Consider the following 18,969-nt stretch of genomic DNA (forward strand, 5'->3'; position numbering starts at 1 on the left):
CTGTAATGAAGAGCCGTTGGGACCAGCGAGCACGTATGTAGAGAGTATGTATTCTATTATTTTAACACTGTCAAAGTTTAAAAGAATACTATATTCCCAGAAAACCCCTTCAAAGGGACTTGTTACTTGTATAGTGCCAACTTATTCTGCAGCGCTTTCAGGTAATTTATTTATTCCCCCCTCCCCCACATCCCAGCAAGCTGGGTACATCGCAACCTTCAGGTCGTGAGTGAGAGCTTAGGACTACATATTGCTGCCTTAACACTCGGAGCCACACGTGGAGTCGTGCTACAGGAAAGGTGATAGCTTTATGATTTGTTCAACCACTGGGACCCCCAATGATCCTGAGAACGGAAGTCCGGTTGGTCTCCAAGTGAATGGAGCAGAGGTTGCACAGGAGCGCTGCTGTTCAATTCGCTTCAATCTCCTGTGCTGTCATTGGGACCTCTGCTCCATTCACTTGGGGTCCAACTGCACTTCTGTTCTCAGGGTCACAAGGCTCCCAACTATCGGACCCCCCACAATCATAAAGTTATGCCCCATCCTGTAGATAGGGAATAACTTTATAACTTGGCACAACCCCTTTAAGGCCAGTAGCGGGGAGCATACTGAATCTACAGTTTCAAATGCTGCAGAATCTGTAGATGGTAGCCATTATATTTAGCTGTCAAGAGGTCATTTGAGACTTTACTAAAGGTTGTTTCTGTATAGAGTGCGGAAACCAGAGTGTAAGGGGGGGCCAGAAAAGCGTAAGCAAGAAACATAGATATAGGTAATTAGGTGAGAGTAGAATAAATGTTAAAAGAGTTTAGGGATAAAAGGGCAGACTACAGACAGGATATTTTTTTATTAATATGGTACTAACAGCATGTTTAAAGATAAGGGAAAGATCCTAAAGATAGAGGTTATTAAATTTAAAGGATCACTAACTTTTCATACAACTTGTGTTCACGTGATAGCCAGTGTGATAGCTAGCAAAAGTGCAAATCCCAAAAATGCTAGTTTTTGTGCTGAAAAATGACTCTAAAGTCCCGACCACTAGAGGTCTCCCATCTTGCTAATATGCCTTCCATTGCCCGTTGTCAAGTGATGCCTGTCTCTAGTAACGAAGATAACAAAAGAGAACACAGGAAATTGAAGAAGATGCTGATTCACGCTGTCCATAGAAGTCTATGGAGGAAAAAGGGGAGGTGGGAGAAAGATGGCAAAATCAGTGACTCATATAGATATGTTGCTACAGATAACACCTGTTGATTTGCCCTGTTATAGCTACTGGAATCACATCTATACTGCTCAGTAGCTCTACTATCCTCTCTGATCATCATGTATGTATGTAATATAGAAAGCTTATAACTTAAAAAAAAAAAATTAATAAAACTTTATTGTTCTTATTTTTACATTTTCTTTTAGTCCCCAGGGGGGACCACAACTTGCGATGCATTGATCACTCCTGCAGTATCATGTAATGCAGGCAGGCAGTCTATCAAGCCACCCCATGGGGATGGCTTGATAGGTATTCTGCTATGACAGCCCTGGGGCCTTTCAGAAAGCCCTGAGCTGCCATGACACCTGCACGGCTCTCCCGATCTCAATGCAGGGGGGACCGTACGGGACCCCCAAACATCGTTCAGGGATTTAAATGCCGTTCGGGGATTTGGGGCTCCTTCCTACGGACGGATTTCCACCGCGTAATACGCGGCGAAAATCCACTGCGTTGCCCACAGCTATTAGGTTCTATTGAACCTAATAGCTCAATGCTCACGGTGCGGAATTCCATCGCGGAATTCCGCACCATGAAATCACCCGACCTCACCTGCGGCATGCTCTATTTGCATTTCCATTGCAGTCAACGGAAGCCATCCGTCACGCTATCTTCCACTGTAGCACAGAGGAAGATAGCGTGAAACCACTCTCCCACCCACCGCCAGGCGCGTCATGTGACGCTGCGGGCGTGCCATATGACGCGGCCGTCACGTCACGCGCGCCGAATCATCATGCGGGCCGGAGGACGTCGGATCCGGAAGTATTGGGGTCTCTTGGGGGCGCTGTGACGGGCTCTGCCGCGGAATTCCGTGTGGAATTTCGCCGCGGCAAATCCGCATGCGGCCGCTAATCCCGGGATAAGCCAGCCATGTGGACAAGATTTCTCAGACATCTCGTCCACACGGGACAGTAAATCCGCTGCAGCTAAGCCGGCAAAAGCCGCCGCTGCGGCGCAGATTTGCCGACTGCAGCATGTTCACTTTTTTCCGCTGCGGCCGTGCTCTTCTCTATGGGAGCGCCGGCCGCCGCGGGTTTTGAAGCAGCGGTTCTCCCGGCAGAAATCTCGCGTTTTTTCGCTGCGGCCAAACCGCAAGATTTCCATCGGGAATCCGCCTTGTGTGGACCCAGCCTTAGGGTTAACAGCCCTGATCGGCCATGCGGCTTGTCGGGGCTGTTGCTAGTGGGTGTCAGCTGTAAGAAACAGTTCAATTTTGACAGCGGCATTTAAACCCACCGAACGATGTTCGGGGGGTTCCGTACGGCCCCCCTACGTGAGATCGCAGGGAGCTGTACAGGTGTCATGGAAGCAGGGGGCCTTCTAAAAGGCCCCAGGGATCCCTTTGGAGACTGCCTATCAAACGAAGGGGCACATTTATAAAGCTTTTTACGCAGTTGTAAATGCCGGTCTTGGTTACCTCTTACACACAACACTTATCTTTCAGAATAATCATTGGATCGCTCAGTGTAGACATGGCCAGCGATGAATGAGCATTTGTTTGCTTCTCATTCGTGGTTCATTTTATGCTGGCATCAAAATAATTGTTCTATGTCATTGCAAGCTTAGTCATTCACATTCACTGTATTACTGAACCATATGCAAACAATTTATCTGCCTGTATAAACGCGTCATCATTCGCTCATGCGATCAATTTATCACTCCGTATAAAAGGAGTCTTAGTAAATTTCCCCCAAAGATCCTGAAAATGGTTAAATACTATGAATATTAGGATGCTTCATAACTTTTCATTATCCAGAGACCATCCTGCAGAACCCCTTAACAATCAATCAATGTTTTTACGCTATGGAAAGCTTGCAATAGGCAACTTTATGGTAAAACAAATACCTGCACTTCACCCGTCTTAAGAGTGTTAATGATTCCAAATGAATGAACCTTGAACTATTACTGTCACATCTAGTTGTGGGTTAGATAAACATAAAACTCATTTAATATTATACCTAATGCAAATATTATGTTCGTGTATCAACTAAAAGGAAGATATACATGCCATGGAATGAACTAAAAAATACACTTTCCAAGCTGTTATCAACTTAAAATAGTTCCGCTTAACACATAAAAAGTCATAAGAAACCGCAGGGCACACGTCAGCGCCCAGAGGGCTTTGGGGGCCTATTGCTGTATAAGTAAGTATGCTCTACAGTTGTCAAGCTGAGTAAGGCGTAGACACTGCCCACTGCTCAAGAGTCCATACACATCTGGAATCTCAGGCTGTTGGCTCCTTCACGTTAGCGTATGCTAAGATGCGCACGATTCAGCGCAACGTATTTGCGCTATGAATGAGGTGCTTTTGTGCTTGTGTCTGCACATTGGACAGTATTATATACAGTACATATACTGTTTATATGCCCGTTGCTTTTTTTGCCATAATCTTTCGTTTTATTGGCCCAATGCATGTAAAATAAAATGACAGCTTTACAAATAATCTTGATTAAAAATGTCCTATCATTTTGTGTTCACAGATTATGTAGATGTATGCATCTCCGTGGTAACAGACTATAAACAAACACAATGCTTTGAACTGTTAACACAGGCCTACATAGGAGCTGTAATAGAAGCACACGTTTCAGCACTTTTACACAATATCCGAATAAAAATGCATAACGATTATCCACATTTACAGCCTAAAATAAGGCTCTTAATGCTCATTTTGATCAAAATATGCAGGTCCGTCCATGTGCCACTTTCTGGTGACCATGGCTTTCTGACAGGCCCATTTACATGCAACGATCATCAAAATTCGTTCAAACAACCGCAGATGAGTGATAATCATTGCGTGTAAACGCTACCATCACGCACTTTTTATCTGAACGATGATTTTAAGGTGAACTTAAAATCCATTGTTCAACCACAGAGAGAAAAAGTACCTTTCAACAGACGCAGGCTGTGTTCTCAGTGGGAGATGGGGAAACACATTGTATTCTGCCGGCAGCCCTGACGAGAGCAATGCAGCTGTTTGCAGAGCCCAGCCCACAAGCTAGGCTCTGCAAACAGATCCTGGAGGCCCTTTTACACACAAATGAAGATGATAAAGTGTTAATGGACATTAAAGTCTATTAACACTTTATGCAAAATTATCACTAAAACTTTCAATCTTTCAGTCGTTTGAAAGATTATCTTTGCGTGTAAATTGGCTTCAACAAACATCTCTGCTTAGGTTATATAAGCTAATTAAAAATCTTTGGAGAAATGGGTGGAAGGAGGCATTTTTATATTCCACAACACTTCTGTTTAACCCAACCCAAACAACCAATCACTGTGAATCAGCAAACCCAAACAACCAATCACTGTGAATCAGCAAACCCAAACAACCAATCACTGTGAATCAGCAAACCCAAACAACCAATCACTGTGAATCAGCAAACCCAAACAACCAATCACTGTGAATCAGCAAACCCAAACAACCAATCACTGTGAATCAACCAACCCAAACAACCAATCACTGTGAATCAGCCAAACCCAAGCAACCACTGTGAATCAGCCAACCCAAACAACCAATCAGGTTGCGAATCGAGCAGAAGTGTTGTGGAATATAATAATATGTTGGAAGGAGTGCATGACTGAAATGGAGGCAGCCACTCCTCTGCAAATGCAACAAATGGTCAGACTTTCTACAAATAATGTAAATGCGCAGGTGCACATAAGCAATGGCTGCAACAATACAGCAACAGAAGTACATGCTTCAGCACTCGCACACATTCAATATCTGAATATAAATGATCAACTGGACCGGATGGGCCCATGTTTTGATCAAAATATGCATTAAGATCCTTGCATTTTTATGCAGTTAGTATATATAATAGTTATTCTTCTTTATTCAGACATTAAATGTGTATGAGTTCTGTGTTTCTGTTACTGTATTTGTTGCAGCCATGGCTTATGTGCCCCTGTGCATTTAATGTATTTATTGGAAGTGCTGACTTTGTTTGTCTTTGCTCTTACATAGGCTCTGTAGACACAAAACACTTGTATGTTTTTAGTTAAGGCTATTTGCAAAGTTGCTTTCATTCCCGGGGGGAAATCCAACAGAAAAACGTTCATATGCATTAGATGGAATGTGTCAGATGATATAAAGATACAACTACAGCTAAGGCCGGGCTCACACAGGTGTACGATCACCGTGTATTACGCGGGCACTGTATGCCCATGGGATACGCAGTAACTCACAGGCAATCAATTACATTGCCTTACGTAGTTCCGATCACTTTAGCCTGTCGGAATTGCGTAATACGCAAGCGCAAAAAAGAATGCAGCATATTCTATTTTGCAGTGTATATACCTGAGATACAGCCCGTTGTTCTCTATGGGCCTGGATATACATAGGAAATATAAAAAAAGAAAAAAAAAAAAACAGGTGTACTGCGCATGACAGTGTGCGTGAAATGCGCTGTCATATGCTGCAGAATGCTGAGTCACTGCCGGCTGCTGAGCTCTAAAATGCTGTGTGACCCCCACAGCGTTTTACGCTTACAACCATGTCCCAAGAGACAAAAGCCTGGCATCATAATGAGGGTCTGTCTCTGTGTATGCCACTGTACTCAGAAATCGCATGAATAGTACTTTTCTAGTATAAGAGTACAGGCAGTTCTCAATATCTGTTGGAACATTCAAACAATTCATACATTCCCCATTTACCATGCTAGAGCAGTCATCAGTAGAGATGAGGGAGCGTACTCATTTAGGGCGATTTCGCACTCGAGCACCTCTTTTTTCGAGTAACTGACTACTCGGGCAAAAAGATTCGGGGGCGGCGTGGTGGAGCGGGGGGTAGCAGTGGGGAACAGGGGGGAGCTCTCTCTCACCCCCCCCCACTCCCCTCTGCAACCCCCCGCTCACCCCCGGCGCACCCCTCGAAAAAAGCGGTGCTCGAGTGCGAAATCGCCCTAAACAAGTACGTTCGCTCATCTCTAGTCATCAGCATGCAGACTGCTGGTAATCTTACTGCAGACACAGGCTGCCACAAAACTACCTTCATCATGCTGACACAGTGTTTCCCTCGCATGTTGCTTACATGGGGAGCTGTACTGAAAAGGATAGTCCCATTTTAGACCTGTCCGCAGTGTTCTTTATCTGTAATGTGGATGTGCCAGCCGGCACACATGCGCAGTACAGATGATGCTGCGCCATCGCTAGGGAATGATGCAGATTCCGTGGCCCATCCGCAGATCGGACAGCTTCCAAAGACTTCAATGGAATCCGCGCAGAAACAGAAAATGCTGCGATTTTCCCTCTCCAAGAGCAGAAAATTCGCGATTAATTTCCGCTCGTGGACAGGAAAACGCGATTTTCTATAGCATGTTTATGGGCAGTATTTGATCTAGAATCCGGAGACAGCCGCCAGCTCCAGATTCCGCGATGCAAATATGCCCCTGTGTGCATTGGGCCTTTATTACCTAAAAAACGCTATGTATGAAATCAGCCTGAACCACATCTATCCAACAATTGGAAATATCTACAGCAAAAATAAGCAAAGTATATCTGAAAACAGTAAAATGTTAAAAAAAAAAATATATATTTGAATTTATGATGGTGCCTTTTAATGAATAAGCCTCACTCCTTTAAGTAACATTAATCTGTTCAGGCCCTTCCCTTTTCTCAGGTGCCACAAAGGGGCATAGTGTTATTTGCACACCTTTCCAGGGAAAGTGACACATTGTGTACATGTTACAACATAAATATCCAGTCACTCAGTGTAAAAAACCTGTTGTAAATAGAGATGAGCGAACGTACTCGTCCGAGCTTCATACTCGTTCGAGTATTAGCGTGTTCGAGATGCTCGTTACTCGAGGCGAGCACCACGCGATGTTCGGGTTACTTTCACTTTCATCTCTGAGACGTTAGCGCGCTTTTCTGGCCAATAGAAAGACAGGGAAGGCAATAAAATTTCCCTCTGCGACGTTCAAGCCCTATACCACCCCCCTGCAGTGAGTGGCTGGCGAGATCAGGTGTCACCCGAGTATAAAAATCGGCCCCTCCCGCGGCTCGCCACAGATGCATTCTGACATAGTTCAGGGACAGTGCTGCTGGTGCCGGAGCTGCTATAGGGAGAGCGTTAGGAGTTATTTTAGGCTTCAAGAACCCCAACGGTCCTTCTTAGGGCCACATCTGACCGTGTGCAGTACTGTGGAGGCTGCTTTTTGCAGTGTTGCACATTTTTTTTTTTTTTTTGTATATCGGCCGTGCAGAGCATTGCGTCCTCAGTCTGCAGTAATTTTACATAGTATAGGGCCAGTAGTGCTGAGGCAGGGACAGTGAAAAAGGTTAAAGACATATACTGTCTATATAGGCAGTGGGCTTTTCCCAAAAAATTTGGGAAAAAACATTCTATTTGGGCTGCCTGTGACCGTCCTGAGTGTACTGCGTCTCTGCTGGGGGTAGTAGTCCTAATTAATACGCAGCCAGCTAAGTGTTACAGCAGGCTTGCGCAAAATTCTTTCCTGGCTCTGCGTTGGCCGTTACATCACCGCTGTCATCCTGTCCAGAGGGAAACAGTCTGCAGTAATTTTACATAGTCCAGGGACAGTAGTGGTGAGGCAGGGACAGTGAAAGAGATATACTGTCTATATAGGCAGTGGGCTTTTCCAAACAAATTTGGGAAAAAAAACTTTCTATTTGGGCTGCCTGTGACCGTCCTCAGTGTACTGCGTCTGTGCTGGGGGTAGTAGTCCTAATTAATACGCAGCCAGCTAAGTGTTACAGCAGGCTTGCGCAAAATTCTTTCCTGGCTCTGCTGTGCGTTCCGTAAGCGAAGTCAGCCTCCAACCACAGGCCAATAAGCGGCACATTTAATTACAGCGTTCTGTTTCTGCACTACTGGTAATACACCATGCTGAGGGGTAGGGGTAGGCCTAGAGGACGTGGACGTGGACGCGGGCGAGGACGCGGAGGCCCAAGTCAGGGTGTGGGCACAGGCTGAGCTCCTGATCCAGGTGTATCACAGCCGACTGCTGCGGGATTAGGAGAGGCACGTTTCTGGCGTCCCCACATTCATCTCATAATTAATGGGTCCACGCGGTAGACCTTTATTAGAAAATGAGCAGTGTGAGCAGGTCCTGTCATGGATGGCAGAAAGTGCATCCAGCAATCTATCGACCACCCAGAGTTCTGCGCCGTCCACTGCTGCAACTCTGAATCCTCTGGCTGCTGCTCCTCCTTCCTCCCAGCCTCCTCACTCTATTACAATGACAGATTCTGAGGAGCAGGCAGACTCCCAGGAACTGTTCTCGGGCCCCTGCCCAGAATGGGCAGCAATGGTTCCGAATCCTCTCCCACTGGAGGAGTTTGTCGTGACCGATGCCCAACCTTTGGAAAGTTCCCGGGGTCCGGGGGATGAGGCTGGGGACTTCCGGCAACTGTCTCAAGAGCTTTCAGTGGGTGAGGAGGACGATGACGATGAGACACAGTTGTCTATCACTCAGGTAGTAGTAAACAAGGTAGGTAGGTGAACAAGGCTTTACGCCGCTTTACGCCGATACGTGTTCTTGTACTTGTAAAATCATGTACCTGTGAAACCATGTACTTGACTATCAAGCCTGATGTGAAATAAAGCAAAGGAAAAATTGTATCCATGTGTCTGGATTCCCACACCTTTTTTTGCCAATATCACTCAGGTAGTAGCAATTGAGTAAGTCCGATGGAGGAGCGCACAGAGGATTCGGAGGAAAAGCAGCAGGACGATGAGGTGACTGACCCCACCTGGTTTGCTAAGCCTACTGAGGACAGGTCTTCAGAGGGGGAGGCAAGTGCAGCAGCAGGGCAGGTTGGAAGAGGCAGTGCGGTGGCCAGGGGTAGAGGCAGGGCCAGACCGAATAATCCACCAACTGTTTCCCAAAGCGCCCCCTCGTGCCATGCCACCCTGCAGAGGCCGAGGTGCTCAAAGGTCTGGCAGTTTTTCACTGAGAGTGCAGACGACCGACGAACAGTGGTGTGCAACCTTTGTCGCGCCAAGATCAGCCGGGGAGCCACCACCACCAGCCTCACCACCACCAGCATGCGCAGACATATATAATAATAATAATAAGGTGGGACGAAGGCCGTTCACCGCCTCCGGTTTGCACCGCTGCCTCTCCCCCTGTGCCCCAACCTGCCACTGAGATCCAACTCCCCTCTCAGGACACAGGCACTACCGTCTCCTGGCCTGCACCCACACCCTCACCTCCGCTGTCCTCGACCCCATCCACCAATGTCTCTCAGCGCACCGTCCAGCCGTCGCTAGCGCAAGTGTTGAAGCGCAAGTACGCCGCCACGCACCCGCACGCTCAAGCGTTAAATGTGCACATAGCCAAATTTATCAGCCTGGAGATGCTGCCGTATAGGGTTGTGGAAACGGAGGCTTTCAAAGGTATGATGGCGGCCCCGTGCTACTCAGTTCCCAGTCGCCACTACTTTTCCTGATGTGCCGTCCCAGCCCTGCATGACCACGTCTCCCGCAACATTGTACGCGCCCTCACCAACGAGGTTACTGCCAAGGTCCACTTAACAACGGACACGTGGACAAGCACAGGCGGGCAGGGCCACTATATCTCCCTGACGGCACATTGGGTGAATTTAGTGGAGGCTGCGACAGAGTCAGAGCCTGGGACCGCTCACGTCCTACCCACCCCCAGAATTGCGGGCCCCAGCTCGGTGGTGGTATCTGCGGCGGTGTATGCTTCCTCCACTAAACCACCCTTCTCCACTAAAAACCTCCTCCTCCAACGCAACCTCTGTCTCGCAATCAAGATGTGTCAGCAGCAGCACGTCGCCAGCAGTCGGTGTCGCGCGGCACGGCAGCACAGCGGTGGGCAAGCATCAGCAGGCCGTGCTGAAACTACTCAGCCTAGGAGAGAAGAGGCCCACGGCCCACGAACTGCTGCAGGGTCTGACAGAGCAGACCGACCGCTGGCTTGCGCCGCTGAGCCTCCAACCGGGCATGGTCGTGTGTGACAACGGCGGTAACCTGGTGGCGGCTCTACAGCTCGGCAGCCTCACGCACGTGCCATGCCTGGCCCACGTCTTTAATTTGGTGGCTCAGCGCTTTCTGAAAAGCTACCCACGCTTGTCAGACCTGCTCGGAAAGGTGCGCCGGCTCTGCGCACATTTCCGCAAGTCCCACACGGACGCTGCCACCCTGCGCACCCTGCAACATCGGTTTAATCTGACTGCTGTGCGACGTGCCCACACGGTGGAACTCTACACTCCACATGTTGGCCAGGCTCTATGAGCAGCGTAGAGCTATAGTGGAATACCAACTCCAGTTTCGAGGGCCAGGTAGCAGGGGAGGCGCGGAGATCAGGCAGCATGTACAGCACAGGCAGGGGAACACTCTCTAAGGCCTTTGACAGCTTTCTGGCTCCCCAGCAAGACTGTGTCACCACTCCCCAGTCAAGGCTGAGTCGGCGGGAGCACTGTAAAAGGATGGTGAGGGAGTACGTAGCCGATTGCATGACCGTCCTCCGTGACACCTCTGCCCCCTACAACTACTGGGTGTCGAAGCTGGACACGTGGCCTGAACTCGCGCTGTATGCCCTGGAGGTGCTTGCTTATCCTGCGGCTAGCGTCTTGTCAGAGAGGGTGTTTAGTGCGGCTGGGGGAATCATCACGGATAAGCGTACCCGCCTGTCAATCGACAGTGCCGACAGGCTTACACTCATCAAGATGAACAAAGCCTGGATTTCCCCAGACTTCTCTTCTCCACCAGCGGACAGCAGCGATACCTAAGCAATACGTAGGCTGCACCCGCGGATGGAAGCATCGTTCTCTATCACCATCAAAAACGGGGACCTTTTAGCTTCATCAATCTGGGTATTCTATTCATCCTCCTCCTCCTGCTCCTCCTCCTGAAACCTCACGCCGAACGGGCAATTTTTCTTAGGCCCACAAGGCTCAGTCATATAATTTTTGTAAACAATTTTTATACGTTTCAATGCTCATTAAAGCGTTGAAACTTGCACCTGAACCAATTTTTATTTTAACTGGGCTGCCTCCTGACCTAGTTACAAATTAAGACACATTAACCAAAGCGATTAATGGGTTTCACCTGCCCTCTTGGTTGGGCATGGGCAATTTTTCTGAGGTACATTAGTACTGTTGGTACAATTTTTGGGGCCCTCGCCTACAGTGTAATCCAATTAATTTTTTGCCCACCTGCATTAAAGCTGACGTTACATCAGCTGTGCTGGGCACTGCAATGGGATATATTTATGTACCGCTGGTGGCTTCCTGGGACCCACCCATGCTGTCAATCCACATGGACTTCCCATTAGGGAGATGTACGTGCCTGTGTATACTTATAAAAAACTCGAGCCTGACTGGGGCATGCAGTTTGGGCCGAAGCCCACCTGTATTTAATCAGACGTTAGCTCTGCTGTCCAGGGCACTGCAATGGGATATATTTTTGTACCGCCAGTGGGTTCCAGGGAGCCACCCATGCTGTCGGTCCACACGGACCTCACATTAGGGAGTTGTACCTGCCTGTGTCTATGTATTAAAAACCCCGGTCTGAATGGGGCATGCAGTGTGGGCCGAAGCCCACCTGTATTTTATCTGACGTTACCTCAGCTGTGCAGGGCAATGCAATGGGATATATTTATGTACCGCCGGTGGGTTCCAGGGAGCCACCCATGCTGTGGGTGCACACGGAATTCCCATTGCGGAGTTGTACCTGCCTGTGACTATTTATAAAAAACCGTGGTCTGACTGGGGCATGCAGACACCTTGACAGAATGAATAGTGTGTAGCACATAGGTTCCCCATTGCTATGCCCACGTGTGCAGCTCCTGATGGAGGTGGCACAGGATTGGATTTCTCATTGCTTCTGTACAGCATTGTGGGCTATCGCCCCGCCCCTCTTAAAGAGGGTCGCTGCCTAGCCGTGCCAACCCTCTGCAGTGTGTGCCTGCGGTTCCTCCTCATGGCAGACGCACTTATAAATAGACATGAGGGTGGTGTGGCATGAGGGCAGCTGAAGGCTGCGCAGGGACACTTTGGTGTGTGCTGTGGACACTGGGTCGTGCGGGGGGGGGCGGGGGGGGGGGGGGGGGGGGGAGTTGGGCAGCATGTAACCCAGAAGAAGTGGCAGCAGAGTGTCATGCAGGCAGTGATTGTGCTTTGTTGGAGGTAGTGTGGTGCTTAGCTAAGGTATGCATTGCTAATGAGGGCTTTTCAGAAGTAAAAATTGTTGGGAGGGGGGGGCACTCTTGCCGGTATTGTGGCTTAATAGTGGGACCTGTGAACTTGAGATGCAGCCCAACATGTAGCCCCTCGCCTGCCCTATCCGTTGCTGTGTCGCTCCCATCACTTTCTTGAATTGCCCAGATTTTCGCAAATGGAAACCTTAGCGAGCATCGGCGATATACAAAAATGCTCGGGTCGCCCATTGACTTCAATGGGGTTCGTTATTCTAAACGAACCCTCAAGCATCACGAAATTTTCGTCCCGAGTAACGAGCACCCGAGCATTTTGGTGCTCGCTCATCTCTAGTTGTAAATTTTCCAATCCACAGCAAAATGCAGATGTTGAAAGGCATGTAAAATCGCTTTTTCGCTCACACTCATGGATACAAATCGTGTATTCCGTGAGCGGAGGGAAAAAAATCGGAGCATGCTCAATTTTGCTGTGGGCTCCACGGGGACGGCCTCCAGTGAAGTCAATGGAGGCCATCCGACCCGCAGCCCATATGCAATAAACATTGCGTATGGACCGCGGGTACCCGCATCACCACTAAGCAATGGTGTGGGAAATACAAACATTCCAAAAAAAAAATTGTTCTGCGCATCACAGATGGCTCAATCTGCTTTGATGCATATGCATTTCACTATGGATTTTGGTGTAGATTTTCATGTTGATATACTTCTGTAGAAATTGCTCAATGTATTAACTTAAAGGGGTTGTCTCATGAAATCAAGTGGGGTCATACACTTCTGCATGGCCATATTAATGCACTTTGTAATATACATCGTGCATTAATTATGAGCCATACAGAAGTTATTCACTTACCTGCTCTGTTGCTAGCGTCCCCGTCGCCATGGATCCGTCTAATTTCGCCGGCTTCTTGCTTTTTTAGACGCGCTTGCGCTGTGCGGTCTTCTCGGTGTTGAATGGGGCTGCTCGTGCCGGAGAGCTGGTCCTCGTAGCTCCGCCCCATCACGTGTGCCGATTCCAGCCAATCAGGAGGCTGAAATTGGCAATGGACCGCACAGAGCCCCCGGTGCACCATGGGAGAAGACCCGCGGTGCATCGTGGGTGAAGATCCCAGCGGCCATCTTGGTAAGGTAAGTAAGAAGTCGCCGCAGAGCGGGGATTCAGGTAAGTAATATATATTTTTTCTTTTTTTACGTACTAAACCTTTTTTTTTTTACCCATCCCTTGGGTTTGCCTCGCGCCTATTGAATAAAAAAAAAACCCGTTTCGGCGTGAGATAACCCCTTTAAGGCCTATTTACACTGAGCGATGATCGCAAAAAAAAAATCCTGAAAAAATGATTGTTTTAGCGATCATCTGCACGTCTAAACATGCGGCCACCATACACTTTTCGTGCGCTGCTAACTGATCATTATATTCAGTCAGACCTAAAAATCATTGTTCACTCTTATCAGCAGTTCTCCGCGGGTAGTGCTGATAGCATTGTTTCCCGTGGAGAATAAAGGAACTGAAAACAGATAAGAGCCATTGGTCTATTAACTGCCTTCAGCAAAGGCTTCATTTGCACACCTAATTGCTCTTACATAGTTACTTAATAGTTTATGCAAAATGATCGCTCAAAGCTGTCACTCGAACTGTAGTTTGAGAGATCATCACTCCATGTAAATGGGCCTTTACCCTACAGGTAAAAGGAAGATGGAATGCAAGGCTAACATCAGGGAGGGACCCATTTAGAGTTTTGTAGGTAGGAACCTTCAATTGACAGGAAACAGCAATTGACAATACAATTCCTATAGAACATTACTATTTGCTGCTGCTTTACATATATTCATCTTCTCATACTCTTTGTTCCAATTTAGGAATTTGCATAATTAACATTTCCGTAATGTAATCAACTCACAAGCTTAAGAGGTGAAAATGCTACAACAAAATAGATAGGCTGGGTTCATACAGGGCGGATTTGCCACGGAAATTTCATCTGGAATTTTGCTGCGGCAAACCCACCTGCGGCCGCTAATCCCGGGATTAGCCAGCCATGTGGACGAGATTTGTCAAAACTCTCATCCACACGGGATGGCCAATCGGTCGCGGCAAAGCCGACAGAAGCCGGAGCTACAGCGCAAATTTCCTGGCCGCAGCATGTCAATTTTTTTTCCCCGTTGTGGCTGCGCTCTCCTCTATGGCAGCACTGGCCACAGGAGAAAAGCATGCGGCCAAGCCACTCCAAAGCCCGCGGCTAGGTGCCTCAGGTTTTGAAGCAGCAATTTCCCAGTGGAAATCTCAGTTTTTAGCTGCGGCCAAACCGCAAGATTTCCGGTGGGGTTCCGCCCTGTGTGATCCCAGCATTATAGTTGTGGCATGCAGTGCTTTTTATTTTGGCTAAAAGAGGGGCAGCTGAGTGGAAACTGAACAGACCCCATTGTAGTCAATGAGGTCTGTTCGGCGCTGTTTGCTCCGGTCATAAGACAGAGAAGTTCACCTTCGATCCCCCTTTCCTGCTCCCTGTATGGGGCGAAAAGAACAGAACACCGAGCGTAGATGTGAAACCACCCTAAGGCAGGCTGCACGCGAACGCGTGGAATTCCGGATGCGAGATCCCGCAGTGGATTTCAACTCTGTGCCTGTACCTGTCGTTCTTCTGTGCTGCGGATGTGCTGGCCAGCACACATGCGCAGTACAGATTTAGCCACACCGTTGCTAGGCGATAACACGGGTCCCCTGACTTTTCTGCAATGATGATTACGGAAGGGCTGTGGGACAGAAGGCTTCCATTAACTTCAATGGAAGCCTTCCATGCGCAGCCCGCACAAAAATAGAGCATGCTGCAATTTCTTCCCCCCTGCGCGTGGAAAATCGGAATTGATTTTCGCTCGTGGGCAGGAAAAAACGCTTTTCCATAGCATGCTATGGGCGGTATTTGCCGTGGTATGTGGAGGCGGATGCCTGCTCCGGATTCCACAATGCAAATCCGGACATGTGCAACCAGCCAAAGATAACAATACTTTTTATTATGGCTTAATACAACTTGCCACAGAAAGTTATCACACTCAAGTTAAGCTTTGATATATCTGAACACCTTTTGGCTTTTGTAGGCTGCTGTCTGAACCCATAGTCTATGCCATGATTGAATACTACAGGCTGTCATAAAATAGCCTCTGACAGGCTTTCAGAAAAACTATGGAATGTGGATTCTTCTTCATGCTCCAATATGTTTGGGGTATAATGTTTCTCATTGTGAAGAGCACTACAGGAGAGAACACCACAAGGATGTAGAGAGTCTTATGGGCCATGCAATGCTCCCTGGGAAAAAGCTATGCAAATGAGGGATTGAATAGTCCTACATTGTGCCACCTGTTGGATGGTAGCCATACTCTGGGTCAATATCCGACTTTTCAACATGACTCAAGATGTAAACAAACTAGAATATCTAGAATGTACAGACAGCTGTTTCAGAGTTCTTGCCCCTCATCAGTGTACAGTATGACTCTAGTTGGAGAGATGATCAGTGTTAGCTGGGGTGGGGTAATGTTTTTTCCCTTGTGGCGAGTACCACTAGGATGTAGGGAGTCTTACATAGGCCATACAATTCTTCTTGGGTAAACGTTATGAGGCAATCCAAATTATAGAGGAGGAAGTTTAAAGGGTTATTCTGGTTGTACAAAGTGAAGTTCAGATGAATATTCATATTGGTTACATACATGTACATGGGTTGTCGGTTTTCTGTATGTACTGAGAAAATGCTTACCAATGGGTGGTCACTTTCATGGTATTTATATTTCAGTTTCTCATGGTTATGACCTGTGGGCAATCCATTACTACAGGTCGGGCAGTGGTGGTTAGTAGAGATGAGCGGGTATACTCGCTAAAGGCAATTGCTCGAGCGAGCATTGCCTTTAGCGAGTACCTGCCCGCTCAAGACGAAAGGTTCGGGTGCCGGCGGCGGGCAGGGAGCTGCGGGGCGGAACGGAGGGGAGATCTCTCTCTCCCTCTCTCCCCCCGCTCCCTCCTGCTGACTGCCGCTACTCACCGCTCCCCCGCGCCGGCACCCGAACTTTTCGTCTCGAGCAGGCAGGTACTCGATAAAGGCAATGCTCGCTCGAGCAATTGCCTTTAGCGAGTATACTTGCTCATCTCTAGTGGTTAGCAGTTTTTTCAGCTCTTATGAACACACATAGTCGCGCATGCATGGTGAGACACTACATTTCTGTGTCCTCCCCGCGCTTGACCAGCAGAAGGTAGACAGAATAAGTGGGACAAGGAGCAATAGGAAGCATAATAGTCAAGGGGACATGTACATGAGCGGACGGCTGTGTGGAGGATCATGGGGCATGCAGTTTATGCATGCCGATCTACACGGTGCCTGTGGCCATTTTGAAAATGAAGGATGGGGCTCAGCAAGGAAAAACTTGGCAGTTAAATCAGGTACACAAACTGTGTTCATGTACTCTAAATAGTTGTTCAGACATGTTGTCCTATGCTAGTACACATTTTTATAAAACAGTCAACTAATGGAAAACCCCTTTAACAATAATAACATTATACAGTACAGAATTCATAGTCATTCTATGCAAAGCTGGAATTGGTATCTGTAGAATGACATGACACTTTTATGACATGGCTCAGGAAGAGTATTGTTTCTCCTTAGGGAGAACACGTAGAATATGGGAGGAGACTTCTAAGGCCTTCCATGCTCCTCTGGGAAATATGCAAATTGAAAAATGGAACAATACCTCTACATCGCCACCTGTGGGAAGGCAGCACTGTAGAGGTATTGTTCAATCTTCCCATTTACTTTAATGACAGTTTGGTATCATTGTCCAATTTGTAGTCAACTTTAAAACTAATCTACTAACAAATTCAGCTTGAATGCACAAAAATACATGACGTTCAGCAATAAAATCATTGAAGGTGGCTTAAGGAGGAGTTGTCGCCTCTCCCAACACATCTGTTTTAGTAAATAATTGTATTTCCCATCGAAACAAAAATTCTGGAACAACTTTTCTTGAACTTTACCTTGTTCCTCTCTTACCGAAACTAGAAATTTATGAGTAAATTGACAACTGGATGTCACCATTCTCCTTTCTAAAGGGTCTGATACTGTTTGCACTGATTGGTCAGTGTCAGCATGTAAGGACACGCCCCCAGGCAGTTGTCAATTGATTCATAAATTTGCAGTCAGAATAACAGAGGAACAGCACAATGCAGAGTTCAAAGAAAAGTTGCAACACATCAGATATTTCACGGGCAATACAAGTACTTACTAAGCCAGACATGTGAGAAGAAGTGGCAAGTCCTCTTTAAGCCATCAGATACCATCTGACAACCAAATTTTCATGAATACTGATATATGATTCATAAATTCTTAACATTTACAGTACGGAAAACCCCATTGAGTACCGATGCTGAAGGAAACATGCAAATAAATGCTACTCTCTTGTGGTATAGACCTCCCATTTAAAGCATGTAGTGAGTGACATCAACTATGCTCCTTCATGGCACAGGTGAAAATGAGCAGCCTCCCTCCATCCCATCAGTACACGCCATTCCAATGTAATCATGCATCCTGAATGGAATACTGACATCTTATGTAACAGGCTAATAGAACTCAGTTTATGATAAGCCGGCCCATTGTAATATGCATCTGGCATCACAGGAACAGCAGCATATACTGATTCCTGCTGCCTGCTAAGTCAGTGTAGGTTCAGCGAGCTGAACACATTAGGACCTGCGTCAGCATCTTAGAAGGAGACTTAGTAGCTTATTCCTCCTCCCACAGAAATAGATACAATTGCAATGTAATATGTAGCAAGCAGTGTTTATAATAGCTACACAGTATATATAAACATAGTAGTTACTCTACTCTCCCACTTTCTGTGTCCATTCGAACGTGTGCATCACTGAGCCAGCATCCAATGCTAATGTCAGCCCAGCAGTTTGTTATGAAACATGAGCAGAGCAAATAGAAATGGGGTAGGGGGGGTGCATGTTCATCCTCGAAGACATAGCGTGAACTTGTCCTGTGTACTGGAATGTCAAATAAGCACGTAGCACAACTTGGGGTAAGAGGACGGGGGGTTTAAACCATCCGGAAACTTACCCGAATCTTTAGTAAAGCCAGAAAGTGTGCAGTGAATCATGGTGTTTCCTCATTAGACCCTGCAGCACACACACAGCATTCACGCTGCTGGGCTGGATCTCTGTGACTTCTTTGTGGGCGTGCACTGTATTAAAGATACAGCGACTGTTTATCACAATCCAAGCTCTAATACATCAAGAAGTTCTCACCACAGCAGCCGAAACGATCATTTAAAGGACCCTGGAAGAATGCATCAGAATGTATTAAATATCACATTTTGAAAATCACATTTTTTCTAATCCTCAACCTTAGTCTTCTGCCATGAAAATCTGTCAAATGAATCACAAAAGAGATTGTTCTTGAAATATCGAATAAACTTTTAAAGTGGTGCCCACCCTGTGCCCCTCTAAAAAATAAATGGTAATAAAAGCAACATTTTTTTTCTCATTTCCTAAACTCTCCTGACATGTCCATTTTAGTACTACTGTCTATT

The 18,969-nt window shown here is 47.1% G+C and overlaps 1 protein-coding gene across 3 annotated transcripts in view; it reads right to left on the reverse strand.

Moving 5' to 3' along the window:
- PCGF5 (polycomb group ring finger 5) overlaps window positions 1-18,593 on the reverse strand; it is an 86,056-nt gene extending 67,463 nt beyond the window's left edge. For 2 of the 3 annotated variants that reach the window (XM_066600718.1, XM_066600713.1), the window contains exon 1: window positions 18,498-18,591. The gene's annotated coding sequence lies outside the window, so the exon portion shown is untranslated. Of the gene's footprint in view, window positions 1-18,497 lie in introns of all 3 variants that reach the window. The other variant, XM_066600715.1, reaches the window with a different exon arrangement.
- Between the last annotated feature and the right edge of the window lie 376 nt (window positions 18,594-18,969).

Source organism: Eleutherodactylus coqui, chromosome 4, assembly GCF_035609145.1.
Source record: "Eleutherodactylus coqui strain aEleCoq1 chromosome 4, aEleCoq1.hap1, whole genome shotgun sequence".
In the NCBI taxonomy this organism is placed as follows: Eukaryota; Metazoa; Chordata; class Amphibia; order Anura; family Eleutherodactylidae; genus Eleutherodactylus; species Eleutherodactylus coqui.